This window comes from Schistocerca americana, chromosome 1 (assembly GCF_021461395.2).
Source record: "Schistocerca americana isolate TAMUIC-IGC-003095 chromosome 1, iqSchAmer2.1, whole genome shotgun sequence".
Taxonomy (NCBI): Eukaryota; Metazoa; Arthropoda; class Insecta; order Orthoptera; family Acrididae; genus Schistocerca; species Schistocerca americana.
This window is the reverse complement of record NC_060119.1, coordinates 490,126,292-490,142,353: the sequence shown is the minus strand read 5'-3', so window position 1 is coordinate 490,142,353 and position 16,062 is coordinate 490,126,292. Positions and strand designations below refer to the sequence as shown.

Below are 16,062 nucleotides of genomic sequence, written 5' to 3'. Positions count from 1 at the left end.
ACTATGCAATTCACTGTTATGTGTCTAGCAGAGGGTTCATTTCTCTGCCGAACAACTCTCCAACAGCGCGTAAGAAAAATGAACACAAATCTTTCTGTGTGAGCTCGAATTTCTCTTATGTTATTATAATGATAATTCCCCCTTTGCAGATAGGCGTCAACAGAATGTTCTCACACTCTGAGGAGAAACTTTGTGACTGAAATTTCATGAGAAAATCCTGCCGCAACGAAAAAGGCCTTTGTTGTAATAACTGCCACACCACTTCACGTGCCATAGCCGTGGCTCTATCGCTCCTATTTTGTGACAGTACTTATCACTAATTTAGGATGCCCTGCCTTCACCCGGAGTAAGGTTCGAACGTAAAATATATTTTTTTGCGAAAGCACTTGCCATGAAGGAAAGCTATAAACTGCGACTTGAAAGAAACTGGCCATTGACGATGTGCAAGCAATTACTTTAAACACACTATTGGTATATGGATAAAATATTGATACGAATGGCGAATACAAGATGTCGTCATTCACTAACAGAGACTGATCACACGTTCGCGTACTTATAAAAAATGATGGGTTGGAGGTCTTTTACTACATTAGACTATATGCGAAAAAAAATACGTTTGTAAACCTCATTTCCCAATTCTTTCCGAAAGAACAGATACCATCTTCATAGCTTTAAGGCTAACCGGCCATTGACCTCCTTCCGTGCGGATGCACACGCATTGCCCGAACTCTTACGGGATTCGGTAAGATTGTCTGCCGCGAGTAATGAGTGTAATGGGCAGGGGCACTACGAATGTAATGAGTGGACATTGAGTTGGGAATGTGGGTCTCACGGGGAGCGTGCAAGGGATAAATCCCTGTAGTCGCACTATCCTCCGTGCCCTCGGTGGCTCAGATGGATAGAGCGTCTGCCATTTAAGCAGGAGATCCCGGTTTCGAGTCCCGGTCGGGGCACACGTTTACAACTTTCCCCGTTGATGTATATCAACGCCTGTCGGCAGCTTAAGGTCTTGATTTAATTATCATTTCATTCTAGAGTGCTGCACGGTAACCGATGGTATCTGTTCTTTTGAACATGTCCGAAAGAACAGATACCACTTTCATATCAATGGAAGGGCTGGAAATTGTCACTTCGGGGCTCGGAGCGGACTGGCAAGAGCGCCACGGTACCACTGGGACGGCCTCTTGCCTGCCAGCTCTCGCCCTGACTGCACCTGTTTCCACACTCCTCCATTTTTTGGGCATATTCTCCCATTCTGGTTGCGGCAGCCCTCTGTCACTGGAGAATGCAACTGTGCCCCTTAGAGCAAATAAAAATCCACTTCTGAATCAGGAAACTATATGGCCACGAATTTGCGTCAAAATTATCTTGACAAGCCAGATGCTCACTTCCTGCTACCATCCAACAATTGTCATACCACGTACCAGGACGGATCTTATGGAAAAACTCTAATTCCGTTAGTCACAAATTCTCCATAACATAACAGTCATATTTTACTGCCTACACCTACATATCATAATCCTATATAATTCCTACATTAACAACATCAGACTGAAGTACAGATAAACTTTGAAAAGTAAGCAGTACAAAAAGGAAGTGATCAGAATTAGCAAAACAAATTGTGGGGCTTTAATGCAAACACTATATACAAGATGGAAATGGCACTAAATATGTGCACTTTAATAGAGGAAAGACATGTAGCTAGTATTTGCAACAATTTTCTTCAGTTGATAACTTCAATTATATTTTATCATAAAGATAAAAAATTCCGCCTGCTACTGAAATTGCAGTTTCAAAAGATGGAAGTTTCCTTATATTTATGCTAAAAAATAATTAGAGGAAAACAAAGTCATTCTAAGTTCTATAACAGTTACATAGCGCATCGGTTCAATAAATGATGTAAACACATGTCGTGACTCTTCAGGCTTTCCCGGTAGATGTGTTGTAAATAGTCTTCACGGGTTTGCCGCCGGATCACGTTGTGCAAATTCCACAATATTTCCTCGGAGCAACTGTCCGACATCTTCAGGTGGTTCAACCTTGCTGGTGGCTAGGTACGACTAACGGTATCCGCACGTCGACGCCCCGTTTCTAGAACACGCGCGCGAAGAATGCGCAGGCGCGGAAATCTGGCATGCGCAATGATTTGCAGGTAGATGATATCATATTCAAACTCCCTCTGCCGAAAATTGCAGAGCGGCACTCCTGCATGTGCGCTGTACGCTGCGTTTGCCAAAATTGTGGCCAGACGTTACTCACCACCGGCCGTACTAGACCAATGTTATGACGGGCCTGTTATCGAAGAATCTTGATTATCGTTTCGTGATTTAATAGCAGCCAAGGAAGAGTTCAAGGCTGTGCTCAGTTGAAGTCCCGTATCCTTGTTGATGAGATTATCGGCTGTACGGATATGTATTGCTTCCTTAATGACGCAATGCAAGGTTCAAATGGTTCAAATGGCTTTGAGCACTATGGGACCCAACTTCTGAGGTCATTAGTCCCCTAGAACTTAGAACTAGTTAAACCTAACTAACCTAAGGACATCACACACATCCATGCCCGAGGCAGGATTCGAACCTGCGACCGTAGTGTTCTCGCGGTTCCTGACTGCAGCGCCTAGAACCGCACGGCCACTTCGGCGGGCGCAATGCAAGGAAGATGATGCCGGGGATAAAACTTCCGTCTTTTCATAAATCATGCGATGTCCTGTAATCAGACAGTGTTCCGCAATTGCCGACTTTTCCGGTTGACGAAGGCGTGTATGACGCTGATGTTCATCGCAGCGTTCTTGTACTGTGCGGCATGTCTGACCTATATACGCTGCCCCACACTGACAAGGAATCTTGTACACACCACATTTCCTCAGGCCAAGGTCATCCTTAACTGAACCCAACAGGTTTCTCAATTTTGCAGATGGTTGAAAAACACACTTAATTCCATATTGCCGGCCGCTGTGGCCGAGCGGTTCTAGGCGCTTCAGTCCGGAATCGCGCTGCTGCTACGGTCGCAGTTCGAATGCTGCCTCGGGCATGGATGTGTGTGATGTCATTAGGTTGATTAGGTTTAAGTCGTTCTAAGCCTAGGGGACTGATGACCTCAGATGTTAAGTCCATAGTGTTTAGAGCCATTTTAACCGTATGAATTCCGTATCTTCGGAGGAATCTTCCGGTCCTTGACTACATGGTACCAAAATATGGCAAAAAAGCCAAAGTGGTGGGTGCCTTCTTATCTTCATTCTGCTCCATAAATTGAACTCGCCTGGGCCTGAATGCATTACGTATCTGTCTCTCAGAATAACTGTTTTGTCGGAACACTGTCTTCAAATGTTGTATTTCACTCGATAGGCTTTCAGGATCAGATACGACATGTGCTCTGTGAACTAACATACGTAATGCATTACCGCATTGTGCAGGATGATGGCAGCTTGTGACCTGCAGATATAGATCTGTATGCGTTGACTTGCGGTAGACGCTGTGTTCCAAGGCTCCATCTGCTTTCCTTCGTACCAAAACATAAAGAAAAGGTAAAGTACCATCTTTTCCACTTCCATTGTGAAATTTGTACTCGGATTGAGCCAATTCCGATGCTGAAGAAACGTAGGTAGAGTATCAAATCCATGTGGCCACATCACAAATATATCATCCACATAACGCAGGAGAGTAGAGGGTTTGAGAGTGTCTAACTGTTATGCTTTTTCTTCAAAGTCCTCCATAAAATAATTGGCCACCACAGGAGACAGAGGGCTTCCCATAGCGACACCGTCCTCTTGTTCAAAATATTGATCATGAAATAAGAAGTATGTTGAACTAAGCACGTGTTTAAATAATGCTACTATGTCCCCCTCAAACTTGTTGCTAATGAGATCCAAAGAGTCCTGCAAGGGCACCTTTGTAAATAAAGAGACAACATCGAAACTTACTAAGAGATCTGATGATTGCAATCTAAGAGTTTTCGGGGGACCAATGAAATCTTCAAAGTTTCGAATGTGATGGTCGCACTTGCCTACGAGAGGTCCCAATAGTGATGTCAGGTACTTGGCAACAAAATAAGTAGGTGCTCCTATACTACTTACAACGGGACAGAGAGGCACCCCATTCTTATGGATCTTGGGTAGGCCGTAGAGTCTAGGAGGAACTGCAGCCTGTTGACGCAAACCCTTAACGACTTTCGCCGGAATAGAGTTCTTCCTGATGAGTTGCACACTCTCTCTCTCTCTCTCTCTCTCTCTCTCTCTCTCTCTCTGGAACCTACCAGTCGGATCACTTTTTAATTTACTATGTGCAGGATCGTCGAGTAATTTGTGTATCTTGCTGTTGTATTCCTTGCTTTAGAGAAGCACAGTAGCATTTTCTCTGTCAGAAGGTAAGTAGACGATGTCTTAATCTTCTCTCAAGTCTCGTAGAGCATTTCTTTCAGCTGAGGTGATGTTAAAGTTGGACCTCTTAGATGAAGCTTGAGTCAAGGTGCGGCATGCGTCACGACTAATCTCCTTGCCACCATCCTTATGAACTTCTCTCTCTCTCTCTCTCTCTCTCTCTCTCTCTCTTTTCTTACAAATCATGATTCATTTCCAAGAGAACCATCAAGAATCTTAAAGTACACTTCCTAGAAAACAGACCACTTAAAACGTACACAATAACGTTTATAATATACAGATGAGAAACCAGTAAAGGAACTGCATATGTGGAAGTCAGGAACCACCCAAAACAATTCTCAGGTTGACCTGTGCCAGACAAGTTGTAAATTCTGCACATGTAAGAAATCGCTTCTTACACAAAATAATTTTTTCTTTTGCCAGCCAAGGTTTATGGTGTGAATTTTGACTGTTGTACACTCTCCATACGAATGTCGATTAGTAGACGTCCAGATATTTTTGATCAGGTAGTGAATACACAATGTACAGGGTGATTATAACTAAAGCTCAGAATGACATCAAATTGCAACGGAATATTATTGGTGAAGGGAGAAAACGTATGACAAAAGAAAAAAAGTAGTGTGTAAATTGATCAATAGATGGCGCTGTATGTGTCATGAAATGAGAACACCTGTCATGCGCACGGCCAATTGAAGTTGGCATAAACACGCCGGGTACACGGCTTTTCCTCATTTCGCGTCTGCGACGTTCGCTATGACTGTATCAATGCAGGATCGCGCTCTGCTTCTAAAGCTGTATTACAAGAATGATGACTGTGCACACGTCGCTCTGGAGAAGTTCCGGACATCAAAGAATTTGAAAAAAAGCGTTGGTCCGATGACTGCCGTGGTCTTGGAGAAAATGATGTGGAAATTCGAAAAGACGGGTTCTTTTGGTGTGCAACCTGGTAGAGGGAGAGAACGAATTGATTCGACGTCAGTGCGCAGCAATGCAACAGGAGACGAGTGGTGGTGTGGAAACGTGTAGTGGACGGAGAATTGCCCGAACATTGGACATACCCGTAAGCACGGTGTGCAAAATCCTACGATACATCCTTCTTTGCTACCCATTCAAAATTTCCCATTTGCACTAGTTGCTTCCTGTTGAGCTGCCAGCAAGAGAGACCTTTGCTTTAGAATTTCTTGCTCACATCGAAGTGGACAATGACCAGCAGTGGAAGACTTTGTGGGCAGACGAAGCCCACTTCATGTGACAGGATATGTCAATACACAGAATTGTGGAATATGGGCAACGGAAAATCCACACGCAAATCAACCAGTACCACTTCATCCTGAAAAGGTCACTCTGTGATGAGGGTTTACGGCATAATTTATCATAGGGCCATATTTTTTCGAAGAGACGGGTGCTTCCGGTCATGTTACCTCTATCGTCACTGGTAAGTGCTATGAGCGTCTTTTGAGCAACCACATCATTCGAGCTCACCAACAGCGTGAGTGGGATCATTTTTATGCAAGATGGCGCACCTTCGCACATTACATATTCAGTTAAGCAGCTGCTGAAGCGACATGTCCGAGATGCTAGAACTATCAGCCGCCATTTCCCTACAGCCTGGCCGTCCCTATCACCTGATCTTAATCCGTGTGACTTCTGGCTGTGGGGCTGTCTCAAAGATGTTGTGTCAGTGCTCCGATTGCAAGCTTAGCTGCACTGAAGGCACGCATTGCGCAACACATTCTGGACGTAACCCCGGAAATACTTCCATTAGTTGTGGAACATGGTGTTTCTCGATTTCAACTTGTTGCAGAAATCGGTGGACAGCATATTGAACATGTTTTGCGTCAGTCACGCGGAAATTAAGAATCCGATTTGATTTTGGCTGATGCTTACTACGCGGTTTTTGGCCTCAGGACAATTAAAAACTGATTTTCGCCATGCGATATGATATGACCTTGCCGTGGTGGAAGGGCTTTTGTAACGAACAGCATCAGACCTGTACGCCCATGCACTCTGAGTAGTACAGTTTGTTTAACGTAAATCGTACATCTTAGGCATTGTTGTATGGCTCCTTTGTAGTCGACCACTATTAAAGTATGATGCTTACAGCGCCATCTATTGCTACATTTTGTAACTATTAATTTTTCTTCTGTCATACGTTTTCCTCCTTCTCTGAAAATATTCCGTTGCAATGTGACCAGTGGTGGTATTTGTACAGCGGTTTAAAAGTTTCATTTTGATTATAATCACCCTACAGATCACACAGGACACTACATGCAACTACGACTACAGTATGGACCCGCGCGACCGCTACGGTCGCAGGTTCGAATCCTGCCTCGGGCATGGATGTGTGTGATGTCCTTAGGGTAGTTAGGTTCAAGTAGTTCTAAGTTCTAGGGGACATGACCTCCGAAGTTAAGTCCCATAGTGCTCAGAGCCATTTGAACTATTTGAATTTGCAACTACGAGTGGAGCAAGATTTCACATTTGCGCTACCCAAGTGGCAGGAGATATATAATAATCGCTAGCTGAAACCAGATATCAGCTGTATCGACCATTTCACTCCTAAACAGCACATTGGAAAAATGAACAACGGATGTATTAAGAACCTAAATCTTTGCATACTCTTAAAGTAGTTTTGCATTGTGTGCAGACACATTGTGGGAAGATGATATTCTACTAAATAATGCTGGCCTAAGGGTGCAATACGATACTTTGTATAATAGTTACTAACTTAAATTCCTATACAATATACAATTGGTGTTGTTGTCTACCGAATGCAGTAATAATTACACAGTCCAGTCACATTAATGTGACCACCGCCTATCGTCAATGTCAACGCGTAATAACCACTCACAGACATCAGGTTGCAACACTAGCAGTGGAGCGTATATATAGCGTGTCCAGGGGACGCAGAAATCAGTGCAGTCACTGTCACAATGCAGAGGCTGAGCGATTTATCTCGTGTCCAAAAGGCCATGTCATTGGTTTTTGGGCCAAGAGCGGAAGTATTTCCGAAATAGCAAAGTTTGTGAACAGTTTGCCTGCTCCCTTGCTTAAAGCATACCGTGGATGGCAAAAGGGCGCTATCCAAAACGGTCGCTGACGCAGTTGCCGTGCACCATGGGCCTAGTTGGCAGAGGTGAACAATGGCTGCACATACTTGTACAGATAAACAGATGTACAACTCATGACAACTGACCACCCAGATGAAAAAGAACTTCCAGAAGTGTCTCCACGATGACTGTTCAGTGAACGTTGCTGCCTGTGTGCCTCTGTAGCAGGTGCCTGGTTCATGCACCCATTCCTACCACTGTTCAACGGGAATGAAGACTGTGTGTTGCATGCCAGTACCAAAACTGGACGTCGACTGAGTGGTGACAATTGGCCTTCTCAGACGAATCACTTTTTATGCTTCATCAGACAGACAGCCTTTGGCATGTATGGCCCTATAACAATCGTTGGAAGGATCCAGGCTGTAGGAGGGAGCATTATAGTTTCGGGAATATTTTCGTGGCATTCACTTGGTGATTTCGCCATGGATGGAATAATGGATCAACTCAAGTATGCATCTATTCGTCGGGACCACGATCAACCCCCACATGCAGTTTATTGTTGCCAACACAGTGGCACCTATCAGCAGGACAATGCAACATGCCACACAGCTCATGGCGCACATGCATGGTTTGAAAAGCACTAGAATGAGTTTACCGTCCTCCCCCGGACACCAAATCTCCCGGATTTAAACCAATTCTAGAATCTGTGGGACCGCCTCGACAGGGCTATCCGCGCCATGTGCCCTCAGCATCGAAATCCAGCACAGCTGGCCATGGCTCTGGAGTCAGCATGGCTCCACATTCCTGTTGGTGCCTCCCAGTACCTCACTGACTCTCCTCCTGCACGTCTTGCAGTGGTCCACACTGCAGAAAGTGGTTAGTCAGAATTCTGCCAAATGATAACATCAATGTGACTGGACTGTGTATAATATTATAAACATTAAAAAATCTCTCTGTATCTGTAGATACACAACCAAGGTGATGTCATGTGACCGATGCAGTCAATTTTTAAGATTGTGCAGCAAATGCTATAGACTGTTCTGTGCTGAAACAAAATACCCGACCTATTTATGCGCAAGCGCTCTGTAAAACGACAGGCGACTCATGGAACAGCGCACATACCATACAGCGGACATACCAGATGCTGTGGCAGGCTGATAGTGCAACAGCTCGTGAACACTAACCGTTCCAGTATGTTTTCTGCATTCCAGATGCACCACTGTATGATCTGAAAACATGTCAAACGTGAACTGAGTCCCAGCCTCAATGAAAAAGTCAGGAAGGTGAATTTTTACAAAAATTTCTTGGGTGAGAGAAACTCTGTAATATCCTGTGCTGGGCCAGGGACCTCTTCGTGTATGGAGACAAAAAATGTCGCCCCTGGCGCAGGGTACACGTGTGGCAGGGCTCGAGAAGTGAAACAGGCCTGCCGTCAAGGTTATTTGGATTCCTTCCCTCGCACTGCAGGCACAGTGGCGGCAGGTAACAGCAGAGGGTTACGGCCAGTGCTTCATTTGCTCCCACCGCTCCTGGTGTGGACTTGGGAATTGGTACGGACACAACGTAAGTGCATAAAAAGCCTGTGGTGACTATTAAACGTGGAAACTGGTTGTGTTAGTATAATTAGTTTAAAAATGATTCTACATCTCCAAAATGTAATTGTTATGTGGAAAGAGCATATTTTGTTTAAAAAAGATTGCTACAAACATCCCCTTAAAACGTGTGGTGTGTTGCAGTGTACCAAACGTTGAAATATTTATGTAAACGAAGCGTGTCATATACAACTGTGATACAAGCTGTCTCACACGTATTTTCTTTCTTAATTTTTGTACTTTGCACAGTACTTTCAATATCTTGGGTGATCTGCAGAAAATTTTAACACATGTCTGGAAGGACCTAAATGTTACTAAATAAATGGGTCACGCAATGTGCAAGCTATCTCACTAGGATATTTTTTTTTCATTTCCGACCGTTTTACGCTGAGTTATATAGACGGTGGCAGACTTATATTCTGCAGCCGTATTGGGTAATAAATTGCTGTGATTTGATAATAAATTGGATATTAAATTTTAGTGACAAGGATAATTTTGGTAATAAATTATTGCAATTAGGAAAACTGTAGTCCTAATAGGATAATTTGTTTTTATGTTATAGCGCTATGGATAACAAATTATAGCAACAGGGAATATGGTAGTTGTAACTGTGTGATAAATTATACTGATAAGGGTAATAAGCTATAGTGATAAGAAAAAGGGCAGTTCCAGTGGGACCGCAAATTGAATTGGTAATGATAATAAAGCCTATATAACAGACCAAGTGGCCTAGAGGGGTGAGGGAGAGTGAGGGGGGGGGGGGGAGGGAAGGGTCTTCGTGAATCACTGATAAGGTACAGATGACAGGCCATAAGTTATCTGGCCTACAACTCCCTTTGCTCTTTACCGTAGTGCGAACAGATTGTATTTTCAAGAGGCAAACTGTCACAGGAGCATACTACTAAAATCTCCAATTGAGGTTTCGGGAGACTATCAAAACGAACACATAGCAGGAAGCTGTACGAAACTGTGTTTTATTCCATTACAGTGACTTAGCTCGCTCTTCACTAAACATGCTCATAGATGTTCCTTCTATAATTATAAAATTTTGTCCCAACCCCATATTTTCCTAAGTATTTCGTTACTTCTTCTCCTTTCCTCCGATGAAAAATCTATTATGTGGCAGACATTTTCAGAATCACAAAGATGGAATTTCATAGATGGAATTTTTTCTCAACAGCCAAAATGCAGTCTTCTGCGACGAAGATCTCCAAGAAGACATGCAGCGTTGGGAAATGTGTGTCTCATTGACAGACAAATGGTTAGAGAAAGTGTAATACAAAGTTTAATCGTCGTAGCTTCATTTCTGCGAGATAATAAGTAAAATGTAATGACGAAAAAATTCCCATTATCTTACATAAGACAGTATTAGTCAAAACTAAAAAACAGAATTCGTGTAACCATATTCCTAGAACAAAGAACTTTATGAGATATGTGCAGTTCTGCTGCTTGTTAGCCACCGGTCTGCTGATATTACACACGGTCTTCCGTGTAGCTGTCATTCTTCTTACACGTTCTAAGTCTTTCTTCTCAGAGAATCATTAACTCGCGTGAGCACACTTAAGTGCCTTTGGATTTTATCACATCTATAGGACACACACTCCGATGACAACGGCACCTTGTCAATGGATGTGGCATACACCAATGGATTTAAATGCACCGTAGGTAGGAACTTAAAGTAGTGACGTTTGACTAACAGGAAAGCTGCGTTACTTGATGTTCCCGACTAATCTATCACTAATTAAATGTTTGGTTGGCTATTGTCTACGAAGTGTAGGGAATAACATATGCTCAGTCATGCATAAATAGCATCGGTTGTCTTCCGGCAAAGCTAACGTTCTCCAGCAGCGCAGCAGATTATTAGTCGTAAAGCAATTAGTGACAAATACCTTCCGTTAATGTTCATGGTCAAACATATAGCCTTACGAGTCTGCCAATCAGAGTATCTGCCCACCCATCGATAACAAACCTCGTCTAAGTATTATGTCATTGATTTCTCGAGAAGTTGCATGGTTATTGAAGTAACTGATCCATGTGCCATGTGTTAATCCTAGCGCACCTGCAGGTTCAATGCAGGCTATTAACACTGGATGTTAAGCACAAAGTACCTACACACAGAACCGATGGCGTAGCATATGACTGCAATTATTATGACAACAGTAATTCTACCAAGCACAGAGATAAATTCTGCGGAGAACCTCCTCATTTCTTATGAGTCCGGCCAGTAATTTTCAATAACCATTTACAGCTTCACATTTACAACTCTTAGAGTCTATTCTTTTCCTATTTTCCGACAGTCCATGATTCACTACCACACAGTACTTTGCTCCAGACGAACATTCACAGATTTCCTTCTGCAAATTAAGGCCTATGTTTGGTAATAGTAGACTAGTGGGCTTCTTTCGGCTGTGAATGCCTCTCTGCCTGTTCTAGTCTGTTTTTTATGTCCTATTTGCTTCACATGTCAGCCTCAATCCAGAACTAGTAATCATTATGATAATGGTCCCCTGCCTTCTGCATGAGTTTATGACACATTTAAATTATTTAATACAATAGTTTCCGTTGCCTTCTGTATCCTCGTGCGAAGATTCATGGCTGATTCTACCGCTTTTTAGCGGCAGTTTCCCAAAGGGCAGTAGGTTTCACAAACTGTGTCTAGTCCTCCACCCTCTTTGGCAAGACCGTTTGAGAGTATGACGGTGGCTCCTTATAACGGAAGTCATTCACCGTCATTGTTCATGAATTTCATACAAAATTTAAACTGTGTTTTGAATCGAGCCCGGGACGAAGGTCTAGTCGAAGACGTTGCCGTTAGCCCACAGGTCTGCCCCGGCCAGCACTATGTCAAGTAATAAAATACGACACCTTTTGAAAAGTTCAGCAGTTCGTCTTTCTCCTGCTTTTTTTTACTAGTATATGACGGAGACCATGATTTTTTAATGAATACAATATTAATTTTTGGCCTTACTGGGTAGGTCTAGGGTATGAAACCGATTTCATAAATGAGTTTGTCTTTATACTTAAGCAAACATTTTTATGGGAATAGATTTTATCTTACGAAGTGCTCTGACACATTTCTGATGGAGATTTCTTCAATATCTTTAGCCCCAATGTGACGAAATATGGCTACAGGATCTTATCCAACTGTTGAATAACCTACTGCGAAATTTTCTATTGTGATGGCATTACGTTAACTCACGAACGAACTAAATTTTGTGGATAGTAAATTTATAAATCTATCCTGATGCCGACCGAGGTGTTTTATTTAACAGGAAGTTTAACTAGTAATTAAACAGTTTTAGTTAAAAATATCGTGTTCTCGAGCGATTCCTTTGCACGTAAATCCAGTAGCTTTATTCTTAGATGGAATAAGACATTACCCATAGTTACGACGAGCCTTTCCTTCTGGTAACAGTACCATTTTTTTTTTCGGCAGGTACTACGCACCTTCACACCCCCTCTTGTTGTGTGCTTCCTGTGAAATGCTCTGCATTTAGAATTGAGATGGTCAACGAGAAACGAAATATTCAGATTCAGTTGGTTCTCATCGCCCTCCTTTAAGGTGAGGTGGGAGGAGACCTCCTTCGTAATTTCGTCTGCACGACGAAGATTAATTATTCACTGCCTACGCTTAATAAACTAAGCGGGATAAGCTAACTGGCAACTCTATCACCAGCTCTCGTCTCTGTTTGCGAGAGATTGAATCCGCTTTTTGTCAGGCCTGTGCCTCTGTCCCTCACTAATTTATAGAATTTATCTGTTTTAAAAGATTTACAAGAACAGTATAGCTGCTACCACTCGTCCTGTCATTGCCCGATACATTTACTTTCGAGGCTTTTGCATCCTCTAACAAACCAAAAGGAAGTAATGACATTTAAAACAATCTACCTCTCAATCGATTACTTTTTGAAAAGTGAGCGAATTCTGTCGAGGTTCGATATTCCTGTAAAACTTTGTCGTGATAGTTTGGAGGTGTGTTAGCTCTCTGAAAGGTTCATGTCATACACCAATATGCACTACTGGCCATTAAAATTTGCTACACCACGAAGATGATGTGCTACGGACGCGAAATTTAACCGTCAGGAAGAAGATGCTGTGATATGCAAATGATAAGCTTTTCAGAGCATTCACACAAGGTTGGCGCCAGTGGCGACACCTACAACGTGCTGACATGAAGAAAGTTTCCAACCGATTTCTCATTCACAAACAGCAGGCAGTTGACCGGCGTTGCCTGGTGAAACGTTGTTGTGATGCCCCGTGTATGGAGGAGAAATGCGTACCATCACGTTTCCGACTTTGATAAAGGTCGGATTGTAGCCAATCGCGATTGCGGTTTATCGTATCGCGACTTTGCTGCTCGAGGCTTTTGCATCCTCTAACAAACCAAAAGGAAGTAATGACATTTAAAACAATCTACCTCTCAATCGATTACTTTTCGAAAAGTGAGCGAATTCTGTCGAGATCCAATGACTGTTAACAGAATATGGAATCGGTGGGTTCAGGAGGGTAATACTGAACTCCATGCTGGATCCCAACGGCCTCGTATCACTAGCAGTCGAGATGACAGGCATCTTATCCGCATGGCTGTAACGGATCGTGCAGCCACATCTCGATCCCTTTGCCCACAGATGGGGACGTTTGCAAGACAACAACCATCTGCACGAACAGTTCGATGACATTTGCAGCGCCATGGACTATCAACTCGGAGACCATGGCTGCGGTTACCCTTGACGCTGCATCACAGACAGGAGCGCCTGCGATGGTGTACTCAACGACGAACCTGGGTGCACGAATGGCAAAACGCCATTTTTTCGGATGAATCCAGGTTCTGTTTACACCATGATGATGGTCGCATCTGTGTTTGGCGACATCGCGGTGAACGAACATTGGAAGCGTGAATTCGTCATCGCCACACTGGCGTATCACCAGGCGTGATGGTATGGGGTGCCATTGGTTACACGTATCGGTCGCCTCTTGTTCGCATTGACGGCACTTTGAACAGTGAACGCTACATTTCAGATGTGTTACGACCCGTGGCTCTACCCTTCATTCGATCCCTGCGAAACCTTACATTTCAGCAGGATAATACACGACCGCATGTTGCAGGTCCTGTACGGGCCTTTCTGGATACAGAAAATGTTCGACTGCTGCCCTGGCCAGCACATTCTCCAGATCTCTCACCAACTGAAAACGTCTGGTCAATGGCGGCCGAACAACTGTCTCGTCACAATACGCCAGTCACAACTGTTGATGAGCTGTGGTATCGTGTTGAAGCTGCATAGGCAGCTTACCAGTACACGCCATCCAAGCTCTGTTTGACTCAATGCCCAGGCGTATTAAGGCCGTTATTACGGCCAGAGGTGGTTGTTCTGGGTACTGATTTCTCAGGATCTATGAACCCAAATTGCGTGAAAATGTAATCACATGTCAGTTCTAGTATAATATATTTGTCCAATGAATACCCGTTTATCATCTGGATTTCTTCTTGGTGTAACAATTTTAATGGCCAGTAGTGCATGTTTTCAGCGTACTAGACTGAGCAACTAATATACACTGCCAGAAAAAAATGGTACATCTGGAGAGATGACGTCAATTTTGATGCGATGCCACCTGCGGGATAGCAGATATACTGACAATGGTTTCAAAGTCATCCGCCAATAGGTAGCATAGTGGAATAGCTACCAAATCGCCTTTAATAGAGAATGTTCACAGCCAGAAGACTCAGAGTGGTGCGGACGTGTGAAGCAGGCAGGCAACCTTGCCACGGAGACACACTAGTGCTTCCTACCGCGAACTGAGTGAAATTGAAAGGAGTCGAGTTGTAGCCTTCCGGGTGGCGGGGACATCCTTTCGGTGAACTGCCACACAAGTGGCACTTGCTGTGCCACTTGTGCAGCGATGCTGGAATCAGTGGCCACGTGAACATTCTCACACCTATAGACGAGGTCCTGGACGTCCACGCAACACAGACGACCTCCAGGAGCGTCGTAATGCATTGGCAGCAGTGGCAGATCGCACAGCCACCACAGCAAGTGTAAGAAGGCTTGTGAGTCCAGACGCGTTAACACAAACTGTTGCTAATTCACGCCACAGCATCGACATTCACGGCTCGACTGGTGCAGTCAGAGGATCACTTGAGAGATGGAATGGCGCACCGTGGTCTTCAGCGTATAAAGTGATGAGGTCAATGTGATTTTTGGATGTTTTCGATGTGCACATCAGAGAGAGAGCAAGTTATATTACCGTTAAACAATTTTTGGTCTCGTCGATGCACGGTCTTTGCTTCTGCGTAGTCTGATACATTCTTGGAGCGGTTCTAGGCGCTTCAGTCCGGAACCACGCTTCTGCTACGGTCGCAGGTTCGATTCCTGCCTCAAGCATGGATGTGTGTGATGTCCTTAGGTTAGTTAGGTTTAAGCCGTTCTAAGCTCTAGGGGACTGATGACCTCAGATGTTAAGTCCCATAGTGCTCAGAGCCATTTGAACCATTTTTGATACATTCTTGGTTGAAGTGTGGTAGGTGATGGATGTATTTCATAGTGCTGTGTTGACTTGTGATGGTATCCATTAGATAAAGAAAGGACAGCACGGATGAATATCATGTACACATTGAAAGGTGAAGGGAATATAAATTTTGCACAACGTTATTATTGTTTTTGAAGAAAACAAGTTTGCGGTAAAACTGCAGCACTGTGCACCTGTTTTGTCGCAATGATTATTGTCAGCTAGTTAAATTGCTCAGAGTTGAGAGGAAGGCTACCCCACTTCCCTGAATCATGGATTAACATGTTAATTGAAATTCTCCGTTAACACTGTTCTCTTTTTAAGTAATTGTTCACTTTGTCAAGCGCAATATTGTTCAGTCTAACGTCATGTGTGAAGATAGATCACGCGTAGCTTTACTCTATCTTTTGAATATATATTTCATTCTAAAATCGTTGTCTTGGCATATCATTTCATAGCAATAGTTACTCTCCGCACCACACTGTTTATCGCTATGCATTAGCACATGCAACAGTTTGAATATGTATTCAGAATCAGAAAT

General features: G+C 43.5%; 1 non-coding gene across 1 annotated transcript; it reads left to right on the top strand.

Annotated features, from left to right (window-relative positions):
- The first annotated feature begins 878 nt into the window (after positions 1 to 878).
- Positions 879 to 953, top strand: Trnak-uuu. The gene has a single exon. It is a non-coding gene; the product is annotated as a tRNA-Lys (tRNA).
- The last annotated feature ends 15,109 nt before the right edge of the window (positions 954 to 16,062 follow it).